The 23,784-nt window shown below is 39.5% G+C and overlaps 1 protein-coding gene across 1 annotated transcript in view; it reads left to right on the top strand.

The window, feature by feature from the left end:
• CNTNAP2 (contactin associated protein 2) overlaps positions 1-23,784 on the top strand; it is a 2,149,916-nt gene that overhangs the window by 1,526,720 nt on the left and 599,412 nt on the right. The window lies entirely within an intron of this gene.

Below are 23,784 nucleotides of genomic sequence, written 5' to 3'. Positions count from 1 at the left end.
TGGGTATTGCAGTGCAGTTCTAGCAGTGGCAAAGATTACCAGAAGGTTTCCTGAGATTTATTTGGAGCTTTCTACTAGGAAACATAACCTGGTTTTTCTTTACTTCCACATCAAATGTCAGAGTCATGATATTAGATTGTGGATTCTTGTAAACTGCCACAGTAGTGTGTGGAATAAAAGCAGATCTTTCCATCAGGCACTTGGAATCCTCCCCCAAATAAGGAAAAGGGCATGAAACTTTCAGTATTTACTGACTTCATGAGACAATCAGTATTTGGTGTGTGTACCATCGTCAGATGGTAGAATTAGTGAAATTATGATGCTACTAACAATGATTGCCACATATGACTCTATGCCATGCAACATAAAAATGGGATTAAATGTATTTGTTTTGGTGCAAAAAAATTTGAATCTATATATATATATTAGGAATATTCACATAGTTATTGGAAAATGTTATTGGAAAATGGATTTAAAAACAACTTGGCATCGAAATAATCTTTTAATTCCATTTTTTCCCAGAAACTTCTTAAAATCCCTAGATTTTCATTAAGATCTCTTTAATATTCAGGACTAGAGTTTAGCCCATTAATCCAGATGTTGTCCCAGAGGAAGGAATATGGTATAACTTTCTGTAGTTAAAACATTCTTTAATTCATTCAAAATAGTTATGAACATGTGTATGTCCCAAACCACTTGAAGAATTTTGTCTTACAGGCCAAGAGGCACTTTTTAGCCCTTTGTCACTCATCAATCATTTCATCTTCTGGAAAGGACACAAAGTGAGCCGCGGCTCACTAGGCTAATCCTCCGCCTTGTGGCGCCGGCACACCGCGTTCTAGTCCCGGTTGGGGTGCCGGATTCTGTCTCAGTCGCACCTCTTCCAGGCCAGCTCTCTGCTGTGGCCAGGGAGTGCAGTGGAGGATGGCCCAAGTGCTAGGGCCCTGCACCCCATGGGAGACCAGGATAAGTACCTGGCTCCTGCCTTCGGATCAGCGCGGTGAGCCTGCCTGAGCGCGCCAGCCGTGGCGGCCATTGGAGGGTGAACCAACGGCAAAGGAAGACCTTTCTCTCTGTCTCTCTCTCTCACTATCCACTCTGCCTGTCAAAAAAATTTTAATTTTTTTTTAACTTTTATTTAATGAATATAAATTTCCAAAGTACGACTTATGGATTACAATGGCTTCCCCCCCATACCGTCCCTCCCACCCACAACCCTCCCCTTTCTCACTCCCTCTCCCCTTCCATTCACATCAAGATTCATTTTCGATTATCTTAATATACAGAAGATCAGCTTAGTATACATTAAGTATGGATTTCAACAGTTTGCTCCCATACAGAAACATAAAGTGAAAAATAATAGATGATTTTTTTTAAATGATGAAATCAGAGCAGACTTATTGTCATGTTTAATCCCAGTGAGAGTCAAGTTGGGAATTGATAATTTCTTTTTTTTTTTTTTTTTTTTTTTTTTACAGAGGATCAGTTTAGTATGCATTAAGTAAGGATTTCAACAGTTTGCACCCCCATAGAAACACAAAGTGAAATATATTGTTTGAGTACTCATTATAGCATTAAATCTCCATGTACAGCACATTAAGGATAGAGATCCTACATGAGGAGTAAGTGCACAGTGACTCCTGTTGTTGACTTTACAAATTGACACTCCTGTCTATGGCATCAGTAATCTCCCTATGCTCCAGTCATGAGTTTCCAAGGCTATGGAAGCCCTCTGAGTTCTCCGACTCTTATCTTGTTTAGACAAGGTCATAGTAAAAGTGGAGGTTCTCTCCTCCCTTCAGAGAAAGGTACCTCCTTCTTTGATGACCTGTTCTTTCCACTGGGATCTCACTCACAGAGATCTTTTGCCAGAGTGTCTTGGCTTTCCATGCCTGAAATACTCTCATGGGCTTTTCAGCCAGATCCGAATGCCTTTAGGGCTGATTCTGAGGCCAGAGTGCTATTTAGGACATCTGCCATTCTATGAGTCTGCTGAGTATCTCACTTCCCATGTTGGATCACTCTCCCCTTTATTTACTCCATCGGTTAGCGTTAGCAGGTACTAGACTTGTCTATGTGCTCCCTTTGACTCCCAGTCCCTCCACCATGACCAACTGTGAACTGAAATTGATCACCTGGAACAGTGAGATGGCATTGGTACATGCCACCTCGATGGGATTGAATTGGAAAAATTTTAAAGAATGGCATATCACGAAACTTGGCTTGGGCTACTGCATTCCCAAGAGATACATGTTCAAGAAAAACGAGAACAGCACAATATATTTTTTAACATCTTGATGTTTCACTTTAATGTATATGTGCCCCAAAACCTAAAGTATAGAAGCCGTCAAAGCACTCAAAAAGGTGAGGAAAAGAAATGAGCCTCACAAATGAATGTCCCAATGCATAAAAATGTCAGGTTTATTCCAAAGAACTGACATCCCAGTACCTGCAGCACAGTGAGCCCCAGAAAGGAGTTCAAAATGATGTGGGATGATAGGCAAGGGCCAGAGCAAACCAGCAGTGAGAACTGTAATGGAGAAAGACTTTGGTTTTAATTATTCTTCAATGGGTGGAATTCATAAAGATGAGAGATTTGAATCAGGAAGACAGGAAGATCTTGATTGCAGTTAAAAACCACCTCGTGGGGTGCCATGGGAGACCAAGTGAAAACAGCAAGTCCGTAGCTGTTATGAAAAGCCAAAGAAGAGATGAGACTCCCTTGGACTAAAACGGGGCCAGTGATGAAAAAGCAATAGATTTTAGATATATTTTAAAGGTAGTAGTTAGGGACTAGATAAAAAGGTAATAGTAGTTATGAATAACAACTCTTAAGTATCACGGTGCCATTTAAGAATGTGGAAACGTAAGGGAAGAACAGATTTAGAAGACTCAAGAATTCAGTTGTGACCTAGTTAAATATAAAGTGCTATATGCTAACTAAATTGAGATGCAAATATTGCAGTTGAATAAACCCCAAAATCCTGTTTGGGTTAAAGATAGAGATGTGCTAATTGTTAACATATGAATATATGGGATTTGATAACATCACTTAGAGGATGATGTTAACAGAATAGAGGCATTTTAGGAATTGCCTATTCAAAATTTAGTAGGTAGAGGTCTGGTATCTTGTGACAAAATAGTCAAAAATTCTGTAGGAATGAGCACACACACACACACACACACAAAGGAAAATGCTGGTTGTTAATGGATCATCCCTGTGGATGTTGAAATGACTGTTTGGGTCCTAAAAAGTGTTAAGATGTTTCAGTGTGGACAGTGACTTTGAAAAATTCAAAAGTGTATCAAAGATGCAGTGGAGGGGGCCAGGGGTGTGCCATAGTAGATTAAGTTTCCACCTGGGGTGTTGGCATCCCATATGAGTACAGGTTCAAGTCCTGGCTGCTCCACTTCCTATCCAGCTCGCTGCTAATGGCCTGGGAAGGCAGTGGATGATGGCCCAAATAAATAAATACATCCTTTAAAAAAAAAAAAAAGATGCAGCGGTATACCAGAAGTATGGCAAATTATAGCAACGAGGATCCAGGGAATGCAGTATGGCCAAAAGTGATGAAACTTCTTTCAAGCCTGTATGGACAGCTTGGATGGGGGAACCATGGATTGAGCTACATCTCTTGGAAATTAGGGGGTGCCTTCAATGCTCAGCTTTTCAAGTGCTGCACAGTTGACATTGAAGAGAGGATATATTCACTTGGTGGAAGAATTCATCACTCTATAAAAGTGAAACCTGGTCTTGTTTTAAATCTTACAGAATGCTGTAAATATGGTCATGGTTATCCTTGTCTTCTTTTTCAATTTTTATCTTCTCTCTATTATAAATTTTATGAATGTATAACATCAAATTTTTAGTATTTACCTCTCTTGGTTGTACATTTGTTGTGATATTTTAACTTCTTATTTTCTTCAGTTATTTAACAACATTCTGTCCCTAAAAATCTTGACCTTTCATATTTAGAGTTTTTATTTAGTTCTTTGTGACCAATGATTAATAATAATAATAGTAATAATAAAAATAATGCTAGATCCAGCCATTGTCCTTGGAAGGGTACAGCCTATTCTTATATCAGAAAACACTGTTTTTCATAATATTCTATCCTTTAATTCATTTTCTCTATAGCTCTTTTTGAATTCATATTTAATTTTTAAAAAATTTAAGTAAGCATCTGTGCTCCAGTGTGTGAAGTTGAAAGTGCAAATAAAAAACACCTCTTACATTTTTCCTAGCACTGGGTTTGTAGTTTTATCAGAAAGCCATTAAGGTTGTTTACATAATTTGTGCTGTATAAAGCCCTGGGATTTAGCTGATCAGATTCTATTATCCTCTAGAATGGTAAAACCTGTTCATGTCTTTTTAATCTAATATTTATAGAGAGATTGTTACTCAAGTTTTTAAGCACTTGTACTGGGTAATATTGTTTTATTTATTATTATACTTCTCACAAATTTCAATAATGCAGTGTGGGTAGGCAGAGAGGGGAAAATGGACCTCCATGTTAGTTATCTTGGGCTCTGGGGCAAGCATCATAAAGCTAGCCATTCCTCGTCCCCCACCTCTCCAAAGCCACGTGGGTCCTTCCACACAGGGCAGGTGTCTGGCACAGGTGAGCTGTTTGCCTGCTCGGTATGGCCAGGCTGAGATCAAGACGTCAGCCAGAGTTATGATTCCATCAAAGACTTCTGATCCTCAGGGAACTTCCATAAAGTTGTTGATAGATTCAGTAGCTTGTGATTTTAAGACTGAGGTCCTGTTTTCTTTTTCTTTTCTTAAAACAAGATGTATTGTTTGAAAGGCAAAGGAAGAGAGGAAAGAGAGACAGAGATAGAGAGATATTCCTTCTACTGTTCCACTCCCCTAATGGTTACAACAGCAGGTCTGGGCCTGGCCAAAACCAGGAGCCAGGAAATCCATCCTGGTTTCTCACATGGATGGCAGGGACCCAAGTCCTTGAGCCATCTTTTGTTGTATTTGCAGGTACATTAGCCCAGAGCTGGATGGGAAGTGGAATACTGGTACTCTTGTATGGGATCCTAGCAAATACTGGGACCCTTGTGTGGGATCCTAGCAATGTAAGCATAGTTGAACCTTCTGCACAATAATGCTGTCCACTGAGGTCCTATTTTCTTACTCATTGCTGACCATGGGTTACCCTTAGCTCCTAGGAACTGCTCCAGTCCTACCCAGATGGCTCTGCATGTACATGGGTGTCTCTCTGACCTCTAGAGACCTTCTTTGTATAGCTCACCTGGTTAGATTACCCGTACCCAGGATAATTTCTCACTTGATGGACTCAAAGTCATCGAGTTAGAGACCTTAATTATATCTGCAAATTCTCTTTGCCTTTGCCATGTAAAGTAAGTCCAATCCCAGGAGTGGTATGAAATCCTGTCAACTGGCCCCACTCACATTGGAGGAATGGAGACTACGCACGTGTGTCCACCAGGTGGCAGGAATCTTCGAATTCTGTTTATCACATCTCTCGAGCCTCTGAATGTGACTTATAACCCTGTAAACTTTTATTCCTATATTTTGAGGAACAGCATATATAGTTTATAAAATATTAATATTTCTATCAGTCTTATAGTTTTGCATATAGTTCAATAAAATTTTGACAATATAGATATAAACAAATTTTTTTTTAAATCCCAGCTAGAAGTGAGAAATACCAACATGTTAGGAAATGTATGATAAAGATTTTCTATTTTACACTCGGAATTATATATAGATATCTCATTGAAGGCAAACTATTTGCAGGCACATTCTAAGTGCAGGATACACGTCAACTCATTCAATAAACAAATAATAACCCTACTAGGTAGATAATATTATTGTGATTCCCATATTTTTGAGTGATGAAAATAAAGCTCATTAGGCTACACATCTATTACATACTGAAGGCAGACATTAGCCAGACTTGTGTAGCTCAGAGCCAGTTTGTAGTTACAGGATGTGTGAGCATGTGTGTTTTGGGGGAAGATGTGTGTGTCTGTAGCCTCACATTTGTATACAGGTCTGCCTTGTTCTGGATGCTGTAGTATCATTTTTCATATGGTTTCTGAAATTAGCAATTTTTGTTCACATCACTTCGTTGTCATCAGAATTCTCCTACATGCCTCTAACTTACTGTATATGGTTTAGATAGCATTTTTTAAAGACTTATTTTATTTATTTGAAAGACAGAGTTACAGAGAGCCAGAGCCAGAGCTAGTGAGAGAGAAAGGAATCTTCCATCTGTTGGTTCACTCCCCAAATGGCTGCAATGGGCAGAGCTGAGCCGATCTGAAGCCAGGAACCAGGAGCTTCCTCCTGGTCTTCCATGTGGGTGCAAGGGCCCAAGGACCCGAGCCATCTTCTACTGCTTTCCCAGGCCTGGCAGAGAGCTTGATCAGAAGTGGAGCAGCTGGGACTCAAACTGGCACCCAAATGGGATGCTGGCGCTGCAGGCTGAAGCTTTAACCTGCTGTAATTTTCTCGTTCTGTATTAGGGATTATTAACATCCAAAGCATGGGTACTACTGAGCTTCCAAACCCTCCATGAACCTGTATATCAAGAACGACTCTGATGGCCTAAAATATGCCTCAAAACAATGTCTTCTTCCATTTAATTCCTGACATTCATTTTTATTTTTTCTCAGAGCCATTTCCTCCCCTTTTTCTATCTCCTGGCCTAGTTTACATCCTCTGTAGTTAACCTACACGCAGAATAGCTCTCCTCTGTCTTCCGGCAGTCACATCTTCTCCTCTTTGTCGACCTCTCACAAGCTGTCTTTGTCCCAAACCTTTGTAATCACTCAGCAACTCCTGCTTCATGCGTTCAGCTATTTCAGTTCCTCACAATCAGTATAAATCTTTGAATTCAATTCTGTTCATACAGCTTCAGTTGAAAATCTAGAAACCAGCTCACTGATCAAACACAGCCCATAAAAGAACTCTTCCCCATAACTGATTACCCACTCACCAAAGACTCCCTTTCTCTGGATTCACGCTTATTCCATAGATGGCTTCTACCTGCCAGGCTTTCTTTGAAATCTTTCCCCATTGTATGTCAGTCAGAGGGATAGGTTAATATTGCAAAAGTTCTCAAATAGTTTTTGAACTTTAAATCGAGGGAAGAAAAGGAAAATTTGAAGAGACTGGGGAGGTGGCCCACACCACAGACAGGACCTAGGAAGCAGTGGATGAGGCTGGTTAAATAGAGATGAAGTGGGGTTTAGGTCTGTAATGGGCAACTCAATTGATTCTGGAACCTCCAAAATGGCGCCTGATATACAAATATACTTGCCTTCAAGTATATCACATAACCTGAAAAACACGGTTTTAAATACAGTTTCTTTCGTGTCCTTGAATTCTCCTGCATGGGAGCTCAAGCCCCCATGTCTCTGCTGGGCGGTTTTACATCAAAATATAATAATGTCTTCACGTTGTCTGTGGCTGGGGAATTCCGTTGGATTGCTTCCAGCATTGCAGGTCTGAAACTCTTCACAGCCCACAATAATCAAGACTTCAAACAGGATGAAAAAAATAACAGGAAACACTAATTAAGACCAGTGATCAGAAGCCAAAAGCTACAGGAGTAATCTCATTCTTTGTCACTGGGAATTCCTCTCTTCTGTGAAAACTTAAAGCTAGTGATGATAGTATTTCTGCAAACACTGGGTTTTTCAGTTTTGTGCCAGTTTGCATTACTTTTGAGTAGATCAACTTCATATCAGAATATTCCTAGAAATTTGAGGGATAGAGTTTCATATAAGGGCTTATCTCTGTTTTTATCTTGTGTCCTTGATTAATTACTGCAACCAACAAACTTAAAACAATCAACTGAACCAATATTATATGTTGCCAAAATTGGCGAGGATTTAAAGTTATATTTCCTGGAAATGACTTAAACTAGAAGCCCTAAAGCTCATCAGTGGCTCACATAAAATGCTTTCTGCGTGGGAGTCATTGTCTTATTAATGAAGAGTGAGAAAATAAATTTGGGAAATAATATTCCTATGACTGAAGTTGCAAAAAATCTCTCTCATGCATTTGCAGATGATTTTATCAAGGCTGACCTGTCTTCACATAATCATTAATCTCACATTTTTATTCACATATTTGAACAAAAATAATCAATGTTTGATAAGAATTTGCTATATCATCATCCTTATTGTCATTACTATTATTCATATTTCACTATTCTATTTGTGTTCTATCTTTCCTGTTTGCCTTTCTGCATCTAAGTTCACATTATTTATCTCTAGGATTCAAGATTAAGACAAGGAAGCAAGCCGGCACCGTGGCTCAATAGGCTAATCTTCTGCCTTGCGGCGCCGGCACACCGGGTTCTAGTCCTGGTCAGGGCACTGGATTCTGTCCCAGTTGCCCCTCTTCCAGGCCAGCTCTCTGCTATGGCCCGGGAGTGCAGTGGAGGATGGCCCAAGTCCTTGGGCCCTGCACCCCATGGGAGACCAGGAGAAGCACCTGGCTCCTGCCTTCAGATCAGCGCGCTGCCGCGGTGGTCATTGGAGGGTGAACCAATGGCAAAAGGAAGACCTTTCTCTCTGTCTCTCTCTCTCTCACTGTCCACTCTGCCTGTAAAAAAAAAAAAAAAAAAAAAAACAAGGAAGCATGATTTTGTAGGTGAGATGAATGCCCTTGCTATTCTAGGCAACAGAACATGAAGATCAGAGCAGGAAGCTTATTGAAACATGGCCAAGACAAACCAAGTACAGAGTAGAATTGATATACCCTGTTACCAAGTTATAAAAGACCATGATATAACGGTGGGCATTTTATTGATATTTCCCTTTGTTCCAACCTGGATTGTTTGTCTTCTGGGATATACCATCATCATGGAATTTCTCTTCACTCTGTGTTTATTCATCCAAAAATTTCCCAGTTGAAACTCATGCCTCCTGTTGCCCCGTATTCTTCATTCCAGTTTAGATCCAGCTCATCCTCGGTTACTTTCTTAATTCTTCAGGATGACCTCCCTCTCCCTGAAAATTAGAACAATCCTCTTTTTTTGTTCCAGATATTCTGAAATTTCACATGAAATTATAGTATTTATTAATATGCTATGGTTATATGTTGTTATATATTATTTATATGCCTTGGAGTATGTATAATCTTATACATTTGCTTGGCTTTCCCTTTAACACTGGTAACTTACGTATTTCATTTGTTCATGATTTTATCTCTCAGAGCTTCTCTGTTTTCTCTTTGTAGAATTTCTTTTCACTGTGGTTTTTAATCAAAGAAGCTTTTTTATTCTTTATAAGTTCCTTTTACTAGCATTCTATTATGGTTTTATGAATATATAATTAGTTCTTCCATCCTGAGGAAAATAAACATCTTTTTTCTTTTCCCTTAAGTTACTTTATTCTGTTTATTTTTTTTTCTTTGCTATCCTTCACGGTACTCTCAGGTTCCTCATCATTGTTAGCTACATTCTTGTGAAGAGTGAGAAGATCCTACTGACTTTGAACTTTAGCCTTGGTTGGAGAGAACACATACCCTGCTGTGCCCAGCATGGTCCCATATTGTTCTTGTTACCCTGGTACAGTTCTTAGCAGTTCTGCCTTTTCTCTCAGTGGTGTCCTTGTTTGTATGCTGAATCATTTGATCATCTCACTGCAGAGCTGTGAAGTGGCCCTGCTTTTAGACTCCCTTGCACTTGTCCTCAGCATGTTTAAGTCTTCTCTTTACATTGGTCAGGTTCTCTGGAGATCAGTTTCTAAACTCTTGTCTACATATTGCTGATCTGGTTACCAGCAATATTGGAACTATTTGAAGGAAGAGGTCTGGGAGCTTAACATTCAGCATTTGACTTCAACATAGTTAGTCCATGGGCTGGCTGTAGCACAGTAGGTTAAGCCACCACCTACAACCTAGTATCCCATGTGAGATCCAGTTTATGTCCTGGCTGCTCCATTTCAGATCCAGCTACCTGCTGATGCACCTGGGAAAGCAGCTGAAGTTGGTCCAAGTGCTTCGGCCCCTGCCACCCATATCAGACACCTAGGTGGAGTTGAGGTTCCTGGTTTTAGTGTGGCTCAGCCCTGGCCTTTGCAGCCATTTAAAGAGTGAACCAGCACATGGAAGTCTCTCTCTCTGACTCTGTCTCATCTCTGTAACTCTGCCTCTAAAATAAATAAAAGCAAATCTTTACAAAAACAAACAAGCAGGCAAACACAGACAGTCCCCATTTTCTGTGTGGCTTCCATGCCCTTTACTATGCCTGGTATTTCTCAGGCTTCTTCTGAAGAATGAATCTCCAGTTCTCTACCATAACGAGGGAGGATGAATCGATCAGCCATAATGCAGAGAGGGGGGCCTGTGAATCTGCTGTCAAGCAGCCTTTATATAGTTCATTTTACTTTATTTATTACTGGACCTTTTAAGGATGCTTCTGGTCTTCTGAGATTATCAGATTTTCTCTCTACATTCCTATATCTATGGAATCTCTAAGCACATGTCCATTTGCTTTCTGTCCTTGAAAACTGATCTTCTGCCATAGATTTCTGTTCTCCTGCTCACTGGTGAGATGGTATTCCAGCTTTAGTGAAGATTTTAGGAAGGAAATAAAATTAGATGCCAGATCACTCACCATCCTATCCCCTTACTCATTTTTTTAAAGATTTATTTATTTATTTGAAAGTCAGAGTTAACACCTACAGAGAGAAGGAGAGGCAGAGAGAGAGAGAGGTCTTTCATCCACTGGTTCACTTCCCAGTTGGCCTCAATGGCTGGAGCTGCACCGATCTGAAGCCAGGAGCAGGAGCTTCCTTCGGGTCTCTCACACGGGTGAAGGGGCCCAAGGACTTGGGGCATCTTCTACTGCTTCCCAGGCCAGAGCAGAGAGCTGCATTGGAAGTGGAGCAGCCGGGATTGGAACCAGCGCCCATTTGGGATGCTGGCACTGCAGCCAGCATCTTTACCTGCTATGCCACAGTGCTGCACCCCCCCTTACTCAGTTTTAATCTTGTAATCTAATACCATGGATGAAAATCATTTTTCAAAATACGTATTTCAGAATTCAATGTTATCAACAAATAATGTTCCTTTTGGATTAAAGAATATCATGTTTAAATGCTTATTATTGACTGTAAGATATGCTTTCAAATGTAGCATTCCATTTATTCCTCACAGTCACCCCGAAAGGTATTAGTGTGCCAGTTTTGGAGATATGAAAACTGAAACACAGACGGATATTAATATTTTCCGAACAGCTTATGAATGTTTAAATATATTATCATTTGTGAGTTCATTTATGACACAATCTACCAGAGACTGTTTACACAAAGATTATAGGTTTGAACGAGATGATTCCATATCTTTCAGTAGCATGCATTTATCTTTTTACTTTTTAATAGTTTGAAACATTAAAAGAAACCACAATTCTTATAATACAATTAATTACTATTAAGATGATGTAAAATTTCTCTTCCCTTATCTCTGCTTTCTGGCTGACTGGAATCATGTCTATCTCGTTCATTATTAAACCCAGAAATTTTTGGCATATACACATACACATTATCTTCTGTGAAAAAAATTGACTGTTTTAGCTCTTTGAATGGACGTAAGTACCCACCATCAATCTTAGTGCTCAATAAGAAAGCAGTGTTGGGGACAGTGTTTGCCTCACTTATAATTAGAAGACAATTGTTTAATAGCACTATGATTAAATTTTTCCCATACAGCTTGTGCTGTAACATTGAACTTGTATGCTATGAAAAAAATGCATGGATCTCAAAAAATTTTGCACCAAAATAAACATCTTTGACTTCAGTTTTTCTGTGAACTTTTTCAAGTACCCTCATACTTCTGAGTGGCTGCTAATTACTAATTGCAATCTCAGATTAGCTTGGGCAGCAATTTTCTTATATTTTGTTTTACAACTTTCTTCTTGTAAGTATCCTCATTTCTACAGCCTTCCCCTATGTTTTCCATTATATCAGATATGAGAGAATTGATATGACCTTAAAAGATTAATGTCATGTCTTCTCTCAGTGGTACTTCCATTTGAAAGAGAATAACAAAAAGAGAAATAAAAACATGAAATATTTTCAGAATATCTTATTCTCTAAATTATTCCTTGTTCTATCCCCAGCTCCTATGTATATAAAATAATAGCCTAAATGAGTTTTTTAAACTTTTTTACTAAAGGAAATGCAAAGAGACACAGAAAGTTCTCATCTGCTAGATTACTCCCTCGTTCCCACAAAGTATTGGGAGCCAGAAACATGAACCAGGTCTCTCAGGTGGGTGGCAGGAAACCGCCTACTGGAGCCTTCATCGCTGTGTCCCAGGCTCCACATTACCAGTACAGTAGAATCAGAATCTGGCGATGATAATGGAACACAGGTACTCTAATGTTAGATGTTAGATCCTATCCTATCTCAGCTACAAGGCCAAATCCTGGCCTCACCCGTTTGATTTTTTTAAGGTTTTATTTATTTATTTATTTACTTGAAAATCAGTGTTATGGAGACAGAGAGAGAGACAGAGGTCTTACATCTAGTAGCTCACTCCCTAGATGGTCACAATGGTCAGGGTTGGGCCAGGCTGAAGCCAGAAGCCAGGAGCTTCTTCAAGGTCTCCCATGTGGGCAGCACCCATATGAGATACCAGCATTACAGGCAGCAGCTTTACCTGCTAAGCCACAATACCAGCACCCCAAACATTGGATTTTTTTTTTAAAAAAGATTTATTTATTTTATTTGAAAGTCAGAGATACAATGAGAGAGAAATAGAGAGTTCTATCTACTGGTTCACTGCCAAATGACCACACCAGCTGGATCTGGGATGATCCAAAGCCTGGAGCTTGTTTTGGGTCTCCCATGTGGGTGCAGGGGCCTAAGCACTTGGGCTATTTTCCACTGCTTTCCCAGGCCTTTACTTAGGCACTGAATCAGAAGTGGAGCAGTTGGGACTTGAACTGGTGCCTATATGAGATGCCAGCATTGCAGGCAATGACTACCTGATAAGCCATAATTCCAACACCCAAATATTTGATTTTTTTTAAAAGGATTTATTTATTTTATTTGAAAGGCAGAGTTAGAGAGAGAACAAGATATCTTCCATCCACTGGTTCACTCCCCAACTGGCTTCAATGGCCTGAGCTAGGCCAGGCTGAAGCCAGGAGCTTCTATGTCTCCCATGTGGATGCAGGGGCCCAAGCACTTGGACCATCTTCCGTTGCTTTCCCACAACATTAACAAGAAGCTGGGAAAGAAGTGGAGCAGCTAGGAATTTTAATCAGTGTCCATATGGGTCTTTTTATTTTCTGTCTATCTCCCTAGCAATCTCACTATATACATAATAACTAGGGAGCAAATGACATCAAAGAACAAATTTGAATTAAATATTTTACAGAAATAAAATAGGAAGGGACACAAAACGCAAGGGAGGTTTATTGCCTCTGCAGAGAATTTTCTGTTACATTGTTCCTACCAGCTCTAGCTTCCTTCGGAAAGTTCTGATGCTGTTTCTTAAAACATTCACTATCCCCATAGACAGTACTGATTTTTAAAATGTTTGAAATTCTAATATCTACATTCCTATGAATATCTGAAAATAAAATGCTTTCCTTTCCTACATAGCACTTGGATATTTTCTCCATTATGTAAACTTCAGGGTATGTCTGTGTATAATTTGGGTTAAGCAAGAACCACGTTCATTCAGAAGCTGCTTTAGATTCTGTGACTTACCGCTTCATTTCCTGTCTGCAGGATAATACTTTCTTGTAACTGATTCTGATGTTTAGAAAATTTTGGATCATACAGGAGAGTAGAGGGAGGCAATAGTTTAGCTTCTTCCAAGAGGTGATTAGGAAGAAGTTATATTTTCAGATTTTTTTTTTTTTTTGACAGGCAGAGTGGATAGTGAGAGAGAGAGACAGAGAGAAAGCGGATTTGTTTTTAACACCACTGATGTTGGGGCCAGCACTGTGACATAGAAGGCTAAGTCTCTGCCTGCAGTGCCGGCATCCTATATTGGCACTGGTTTAAGTCCTGGCTGCTCCACTTCTGATCCAGCTCCCTGTTAATGTGCCTGGGAAAGCAACAGAAGATGGCCCAAGTGCTTGGGACCCTGCGCTCATGTAGGAGAGCTGGAAGAAGTCCCTGCTTCTGGTTCAGCATAGCCCAGCTGGTTGCAGCCATTTGGGGAGTGAATCAGTAGGTGGAAGATAACCACCCCCCGCCACCCTGTGTCTTTGCCTTTCAAATAAATAAATATTTTTTAAGAAGACCACTGATATTCTTCTTCTCCCATTTCAAGTCTTGATCAGAAGCCTTCTGGAACATTTGGATGGACTAATCATAGCCCCAATCACTAATACAGTGTCATGAAGGTGCAGTTTGAGTTCTCATGCAGTTTGCTATTAACTCTGTAGATAATGCTTACTCATGTTGGCCGCTGTCCTTGTAATGGTGCTGTACTAAAGGAACAAAACAATGGTCAAAAGCAGATTGCCCCGCTAAGGCTCTGTTTCTCATTGTTCCTATATCATCATGTTTTAAAAGGGTCTGTGTCCTAAAGCTGTTTCTGAATCATAAATTCTTAGTTTAGGCCGGCACCACGGCTCACTAGGCTAATTCTCCACCTGCGGCGCCGGCACCCCAGGTTCTAGTCCCTGTTGGGGCGCCGGTTCTGTCCCGGTTGCTCCTCTTCCAGTCCAGCTCTCTGCTGTGGCCCGGGAGTGCAGTGGAGGATGGCCCAAGTGCTTGGGCCCTGCACCCACATGGGAGACCAGGAGAAGCACCTGGCTCCTGGCTTCGGATCGGCGCGGCGGCCGCAGCGCACGGGCCGTAGCAGCCATTTGCAGGGTAAACCAACAGAAGGAAGACCTTTCTCTCTGTCTCTCTCTCACTGTCTAACTCTGCCTGTCAAAAAAAAAAAAAAAAAAAAAATTCTTGGTTTAAAAATGATGCCAATTTTCTGAGTCATAGTAGGGAAGCATTTAGTGTATAAATTATTTCTGACTTAAAAAAATTATAGAAGTTAAATAAACATGCCAATCTCAACTTTCATTTAACAAAATTACAAAAGAAACACTCATTTCAATATTGAAATTCCGTATATCACAAAATTATGGTTTTCAACCAGATGCTGAACGTTGCTCCATCATTTGCTTTTGCAAGCTTAGAAAATTCACAAAAATTTTAACCTTTACATAAAAATGAACTTCAGTTTCTTAGTTTCTCACTAATGCTGTTTAGGGACGCTGAATATCTCTTAACAAATAAGAGGAAAAAATTAATTGAAAATTCTTGTAAGTCACTTTCAGTGTTATCTCGCAGTCACTGCTCGCACTCCGCAGGCACTTCGGTTGATCCTTAATTGACGGGGTTGTGCATCTCGTCCCAATTCTGGTCATTGTGTTCTTTCCTTAATTTAAGGGACTACGTAGTTTGATTAGCAGGAAGTGTAACAGCACGTACAACGTACCTAAGCTCCTGTCAGACAGCAGAGGGATAGAGTGGGAGTCATTATTTCACAGACTGACAAAACATCTCTGCTTATCATTTTCTGTTATCCTTGGTAAACTGTTAGAATTTCCATGTGTTTTATGTAGATTGTAGTTTATTCTCTTAACTAATGTTTATGAGTACATATCGTGTGACAGACTTAGGCACATAGTGACACACATTAGATGTAACATCTGCTTGTATGGAGTTTATAATGATGTAAATATGGATATAATTATTTCAAATAAGTTAACACAACATTCTACCAGTGACCCAGTTGTTGCTATTGGAGACATTAAAGTAAGAAAAATTTACAGTTATTAATGTGCTATTTTTAACAAATTTATGATAGAAAATTCATTATTTTAAGTCAGAAATTTCCAAACATTAAGTGATTTGCATTCCATCTGCATGAGTTCTGCTGAGTCTCCAGGCCACCATTTGATTATTTAGTAAATATAGTTTTCTTTGTATTGACTCAATTTTCTAGAACTTGTTCTCATCCTAAGCAATTATGTCCATGAAATTTTGTGAATAATATACTTGACATTCTTTTCCAATGTGCTGTTAAACATCATAGTATACAACAGAATGCATTTTAATATGAAATAATATTTCTCAAAGCACCAGTAATACATAAAGTTTGGGAAATTCTAACAACTAAACCCTTGAAAACAATCTAATATCTGTTTGTCAAGCTATTAACTTGCATGGCCTTAAACCAAGATTTTTAACTAGTCCACCTCACACATTTTCAAAATGGAATATGTTATCTGAGCTCAAGGAATGTTTCAGCATGAGAACTCCTTTTTAAAATATCCGTGCTATAATTTGCTAGTGCATTATTATCGACTGGCCCCTAATCAGGTACTTGCTAGCAATCCATGAATGCTGGTCTAAGCATCGGTCATCCCCATATCACTCCTTCATTCTCCTTCATATGGCCTGCCAACTGTAGCTCTTACTTAATGGTGAGCATAAAATGACTATGTCCTGGATCTTTTCCCTGAGAGAAAGAATACAGGCCGCTCCAGACATGTTCACAGGAACCCCAGACCCATGAGTGCCGCATGAAGTTCCACCCTCTCTGGACTCCGCATTGCCTTACTCCTTAGGAAACACACAGGTCCATGGACCAGGTGATGGTTATTGTACCCACAGGATTTGGAGCTAAAAAGAATTTTAATAACCAAGTCACCTCCATTTTACAGATGAAAAATTGAGACCTGTGTTTCACAGTCCTAATTAAAATGCTGGAATACATTTAAATTGAGTTGGGCATATTCATAAATATGCCACAACCACAATACTTTTAATACTTCCTCAAAACACTTTATATTGGATCTATTTTAACCAGCTTGCAAAATGATTTTGATTAGGTTGCTTAAGCTGTTTATTTATCTGATATCTTACCATCCACACTTTGAGCATAATAACAACATTAACAATAATACACTGCTACAGTTTGACCAACATGGTATTCTGGCATTGTGTTTTATGTTAACAATTTCATGTGAGGAAGGTGGAATTATTATTCCCTTTTAAGTGTGGGGCGATTAGTCGTAGGTAGATAACTGGCCTATAACCCAAAATTGTTAGGATAAGGAGTGGAAGCAAAGCATGTATGACTCTGAGGCCCACCCTCCTTGTCACTTTCTTCTAACACCACTGAACTCCATATAGCCAGGCTAAAGTTTTAAGATGCTGTGTAAATGTGTAATACACAATTCATACTTTGAATAGATCTTTAACCTAGTTCAAAAGAAGGAGAATATCAGTGGTCTTCTTAAAAATATTTATTTATTTGAACCTAGTTCAATGCATTTATTCACCAGAATTAGATCCGAGTAAATTTTGGCTATTGTCGAAACTCAAAGCCACCTTTATAGAAATAAGATTCATGCTCATTGACATATGTGCTGTGTAGGCAATTCCTTTCAAAGCATTCCACATTACTTTGGGCAGTGACGTAATCACTGGAATAAATACATAGGCATGGCAAAAATGAGCTTTATATTGTTTTCCCTCCTAGAAATAAGGCCAACCAAGAGCTCTTGGTCAACCAAAAGAAAAGTCCCTAAAAGTGGGTTCCAGTGCTCAGTTTAAGTACATAGAATTTTCCTGGCTAAAGTACTATGACACATCACCCAGTGAGTTTCCCTTCTCCTGTTCGAATCTGATGAATAGTTTTTAGCTCTAACTTTATAGCAACTTGAGAGTAACAGCACGTGCTCAACCTCTCTATCTGAAATAAAACAGCAAAAAATGTTTCTAGTGGTATATGTGCTATGAAAGTATGTATTATGTACACAGTAGGAGCTCGTTAAATAAGGATCCCTGAAGGATCACAGAAAAGGCAATACTAAAACACCACTACTTAGTCATACAAGTAACATGTGTTGCAAAATTGGATGTCACTATGCAATTCTTTCCCTTGTGATGTAAAAAAGAATGAAGAGATTTCAGAAGAAAAAATAATTATATAGCTTTTTTAAAAGCTTAGAGACATTGAAATTTTTTATGAAGAGAGATGGTGCTCATATGAGTTTTTGTAATGGCTTAAGTTCCACACAAGTGAATGTCTGTAATTGACAGCTGACTCTAGTAAAGAGAGTTGTGGTGCTGTAAATTAGCTTTGTAGCCTCAATTCTTCATCTGGGACTGGTGGACACTGGCACTTGCAGATTGCATGTTCTTATTGCAGGTGACATGGAGAGATTACATTAAGTTGGTTATTGATCATACTGTATATGGGTTCACTTTACTAAAATATGCTCTCTGCTTCAGTAATCTAAATCTGACCAAGTATGCCATTTTCTTACCTATAGATTCAGCAAAAAGTTATAATAGAGGTTGGAGGCCCCAGTCTCCGGACATTCTAAATTAAACACAAAAGGGTTAAATGAAATGGTATATGTGAAAAATTTTCCATATATCAATATGTACATAGGAAACTATGGTGTTTTGGAAAGTCTGAAACACATTTCATTAAATAACCACTATCTACAAAACATTCTGGAAGTATTTCAAATAATAAAGCAATTTCCACCCTGGATTTAGGAGTAAAGGAAATCTCCATGGCAATTGTGGTTTGTAGGTTCTAATTTTCATCATAGAAGGAAAACAAAATCATTAGCATGTTTTCTTTTAAAAATATTTATCTGAAAGTCAGTACGGAGGGGGTGAGGCAGAGGTAGAAAGGGAGAGTGGGGTCTTCCATCTGCTGGTTCACTCTTCAAATGGCCACAACAGCCAGGGTTAGGCCAGCTGAAGCCAGGAGCCAGGATCTTCATCTGGGTCTCCCATGTGGGTGCAGGTTCCCAAGGACTTGGGCCATCTTCTGCTGCCTTCCCAGGTGCATTAACAGGGATCGTAAGTGGAGCAGCCGGGACTCAAACCAGCGCCCATATGGGACGCCGGCACAGCAGGTGAAGGCTTTACCCAATACTTTTTTTTTTTATTATTATTTTTAGCTTCCTTAATTAGTTGAGTCAGCTTCTTTTCATGTTTTCCTACATAGCATATAAGTCCACATGATACCATTCTTTCTGAGCTAACCCTATCCTATCCTAAGTCCATCAGACATACAAAAATGACCACAGCTAGAACTAATATTAATTTTGACATCTCCATGCAAGACAATTTTCACATCCACAATGTACGAACTCTAGTCCCCATCACCTATGTACACATGATTGCATTTTTTTCTTTTTTACTTCAAAGATTTGGCATGCAAGGAGAAAAATGCTTTTCTGTGTTCCTGAGTAATGCTGAAGAAGTCCCACAAGGTGTTAGTCATGACACTGGTGATGTAATTCTTGACCAGAGACCTGTTGAAAGCTCACAGGTGGTGAAACCCTGAGAATGACCTAATAACACAAACTCAGTAGATTGGTGCATAATACTAGAAAAGCCAACTAAGTTATGAGAAATAATTACCCAGAATCCACATAGCTATCAAATTCTTTCCCCACTGCTGTCCTACATTATAAAATCAATTTGGGGTCTTGGAATCACTGCAAAAGGTATTACATAAATCACATGAATCAATGATATCAGCCACAACCTATTTGTTGCACTATTTCACTACAGCATCAATGATTTCTGCTTCTACAATGTTTATTTTTCCCAAGCTTCAGAGCTTGAACAAATTATTCTGGGGAAAGGCATTCTGTATAATGCTTAAGGCACCACTTGAGATGTCCACATCCTACGTCTAGGCTCCAGTTGTAATACCAGCTTCCTGCTGATATGCACTCATGGAAACAGCAGGTGATGATTCATAACTTTGTATCCCTGCCACTTATGTGGGAGACCCAGAAGGAGCTCCAGGAGTTTGGCTTTGGTCTGGCCCAGGCCTGGATGTTGAGGGCATTTGGGAAAATGAACCAGCAGATAGGAGATTTCTTTCTTTGTGTGTATCTGTCTCTCATTTTGTTTCTCTGTATTTATGCCTTTCAAATAAATAAATATACTCTTTAAAAAGTCACCATTCTGGGATTGGTGTTGTGGCATAGCAGGTTAATCCACTGCCTGCAAAGCCAGCATCTTATAGGACCATTTCCCATCCAGCTCCCTGCTAAAGTTGCTGGGAAAACAGTGGAAGATGGCCCAAGTGCTTAGGAGCCTGCCACCCACATGGAATATGTAGACAGCATTTCAGGATCCTGACTTGGGCCTGGCCTAGCACTGGCCATTTCAGCTATTTGGGGAATGAACCAGCAGGTGGAAGATTCTCTGTCCCTCTCTGTCTCTCTGTCTCTGTCTCTCTCTCTCTCTCTCTCTCTCACACACACACACACACACACACTTAAACTTTGCCTTTCAGATAAATTAGTCTTTAAAACCTACCATTCTGATCATTTCTTTCTTCGTGTATAAATGATGTCAAACAACAAACAGATTAAACTTTATTCTTTCAGGCCTGCAAGTCAATCTACCTCTTAAAAGGTAGTTTCCTGTTTTATTCTGCCCCTCTTGTCAATTTTAAAGCTTAACTCTGTGGAAAGTATTCTGTTCCTCATTTATCTACAGTCTGGGGGCTCTCTTCAGGGAAGAGTTCACAGCGTGTTCTTTAAATTTCGATACCTTGTAAGTCAACATTAGAAAACATGGACAATTATGTCAGTGTCTTAGAAAAAAACAAAGTTCATTCATTGTCAGACACACATTGTTTTTACAGTTTTAACGTCTCTGAACTCACAGTGTATCTTACTATTGATAGTGTCTTACGAACGCTATTGGCCAAGCAGCAGTTGTGACACAGTTGTCTTTGCCTATGGGCAATTGACAAAACTTGAGTATACTTCTCAGTGGCTCAAGAGAAAGTTCCAGAGTTAGTTGAGGAGCAGTCTTTAACAATTTATCTCTCACCAGTGCTTTAATAATAATAATAATAATATATTATATTTATTATATATATAATATATGATATAATATATATGATATATTATTATATAATAATATATATTAATATTATATATAATATAATAATAATATAATAATAATTCTGTGTAGATACCAATAGTTTGTGTTTGAGGAGCCTTGGTCTATAAATGAGAAGAAATTTGGGGGATGCCTTAACCAGTTCATCTTACTGATGCTTTCCTTTGCAAGTATGCACAAGGGTGATATGATTGAATAAAACTAAAAAGAGCTTTTCTGAGATTTTCTTTCCTTTATTAGTAGTACATAAAATAGTATTGTATTACAGTCCCAGACCTCCTAAATTATAAACTATAGTAATGTATATTCTAATGTTAATATTAAATGTATATACATACATTGGCCATTTTAGAAATGTCTTCGGATAGGAGTCAACACCTTTTTGGGGTAGGTCAACTCACCTGTGAGGGAGGGTTGTAGGGGGTCATCCTCTATTGTGGAAGATGTAGTGGGCACATTGAAGTGATATTTTCAAGTTTTGCCTAAATAGCAAATGGAAAAATGAAAGTCCTTCAAGCACAAAGTGTGATGAAGAAACTACGCCATTATCGTGTGATCAATCTCCTTACACAGTTTGCATGTGAGGGAGAGGGTGGAGAAATATAACTGTGCACATGAGCTAGGGGAATGGCGTATCGTGTTTAAATCTGTACATAGAATTTCCTCGAAGGGTATCACTACTTACATGAAAAATTCTGGGCTGTGTGCCCCTTGCTCTCTGCTGCAACAGATGCATCTGGGGAAGCAATGACCGGGCTCTGAAGAGGCTGCAGCGAGCCCACAGCTTCAGGCTCCCTGGCCTCTGCCGAGCTGGCCTCTGGCGGGAAGCCTCGCAGACGCGCCCTCTAGAGGGCAGCCCCAGCTCAGAGGCTCAGGAAGGCTTCTGCCCCTGAAGTCTCGCGGCGTTCCGGAGGCAAGGCAGGCAGTCAGGAGAGACGTTGACTGACAGGACCCTCTCTCAGACTCCGAGGAACCACTGCTGGGGCCTCTTGGGTCTCCTAGGGCACATCAGTGTCTTTGAGGCTCTGCCTGGCCCTCAGCCTCCTGTCTCACTATCAGGTTTGATGGACACAATGACATAAGGTCAAAAGCATTTTCTATACAAGAAATAGAAATAGGTGATAGAAATATATATATATTTTTTTTTCTAAGAAATAGGTGACAGAAATACACTGTTCCCATCCCAGCAACATGGAATGTAAGATTACGCCCATAGAAATTCAAGCTTTTGTGCTAGCCATTACCCTCCCAGCTTCTGTCTTTGAAAATCAGTGACAATGAACTGCAAGGGCTTTCAAATGCTGCTGCTTTGGTGACTGAACAGGTACTGGCAGTATATGAAACCAAAGGGGTTTGGACAGAGGAACCCCAGGGAAAGCAGGAAGGGGCACCACGGGGCTCAAAGACAGCATAGCTCCCTCCTTGAAGCCACCTGAGGATCCTGAGTCCCTGCATCAAAGCTACCTTTCCTTAAATATTGCTTTTCATTTCACTGATGGCGTGCAGAACCAACACTTGTGAATTAGCACCAAGAGTGTGACAGCCAGAAAACCTTCTCAGCTCAGAAGCGCTATTGCAACTAGTTGAGAGCTCATTTATGCCAGATAAATTCTCCACCTGTATTTTCATAGCATAGTGTTGGTAAGCCTTCCTCTGTGAGAAACCTGGTACCGCAGGCAACTCATTGATGGAAATAGGAGAACCCCAGGCTTCCTCTTTGCTTGAAATATTAGGCCTCCATTTCAGCCCACCTTTAGTTTCTCAGCTTTGATTTTTAACTTGATGTAGTTTGGACTTGGTGTCACCCTAAACATTACCTAAATCAGGGTAATGTTAGACTGCTAATGAAAGCCACATGGAGAGAGTTGGAAGTGCCCTATTGAAGAATCATTTATTTAAAGCAACAGCAAAGATTATAGATACCTCGCCAAGTCCTGCCAGTCCATTCTTCACTGTCCACCTCTCCCCTACAGATAAGCCATCCTTTTATAGACAAATAAGACTCACAGAAGTATTTCACTTGGAACCTCCTGACAGCCAACTCGATATATGTAAATACCCGGGCATTTGTTTTCAAATATTTAACACTTATTTCTGGGTTTATTCCTTATTATAGTATAGATTGAAGATAAATCAACATTATTTTAAAGTGTACTACATTACAAGCAGGAAGTCTTAAACTCCTTTTTTTTTTTTTTGCTTTCTGAGCAACTGCAAATCTATGGACACATTAGATTTTCCTCCTGGGCCTTTGTTTTATTTCTTTTTAAAAAGATTATTATTATTATTTTTAAACTTTTATTTAATGAATATAAATTTCCAAAGTACAGCTTATGGATTACAATGGCTTCCCCCCCATAACGTCCCTCCCACCCGCAACCCTCCCCTTTTTTTTATTTCTTTGAAACATAGGTTTAGAGAGAGAGAGAGAGAAAATGAGAATCTTCCATCCACTGGTTCACACTGCAAATGGCTGCAATGGCCAGAGCTGGGCCACTATGAGCCCAGGAACTAGGAGCTGCTTCTGGGTCTCCCACATCGGTGCAGGCACCCAAGCACTTAAGCCATCTTCTGCTTTTCCCACGTGCATTATCTGGAAGCTGCATCAGAAGTGGAGCAACCAAGACCCAAACTGGTGTCCATATGGGATATTGGTGACACAGGTAACAGCTTTACTCACTAGGCCCCTGTTTTCTGATTTATAAATTGAGACAACTGAACAAGGTGAAATTTAAGATCATATAAATGTTTCATAATGCCAAAGGAAAATATGTTATAGTTAAGTCTGAGACAGAAAATAGTGAGATATTTTATAAATGGTAGAATTACTTGTACATTCTCAGATTTTTCTTTATTTGAACGATT

The sequence above is a fragment of the Oryctolagus cuniculus genome, chromosome 3, assembly GCF_051225735.1.
Source record: "Oryctolagus cuniculus isolate XC-2025 breed Fujian yellow rabbit chromosome 3, ASM5122573v1, whole genome shotgun sequence".
Classification (NCBI taxonomy): Eukaryota; Metazoa; Chordata; class Mammalia; order Lagomorpha; family Leporidae; genus Oryctolagus; species Oryctolagus cuniculus.
This window is presented reverse-complemented; position numbering and strand designations above follow the sequence as displayed.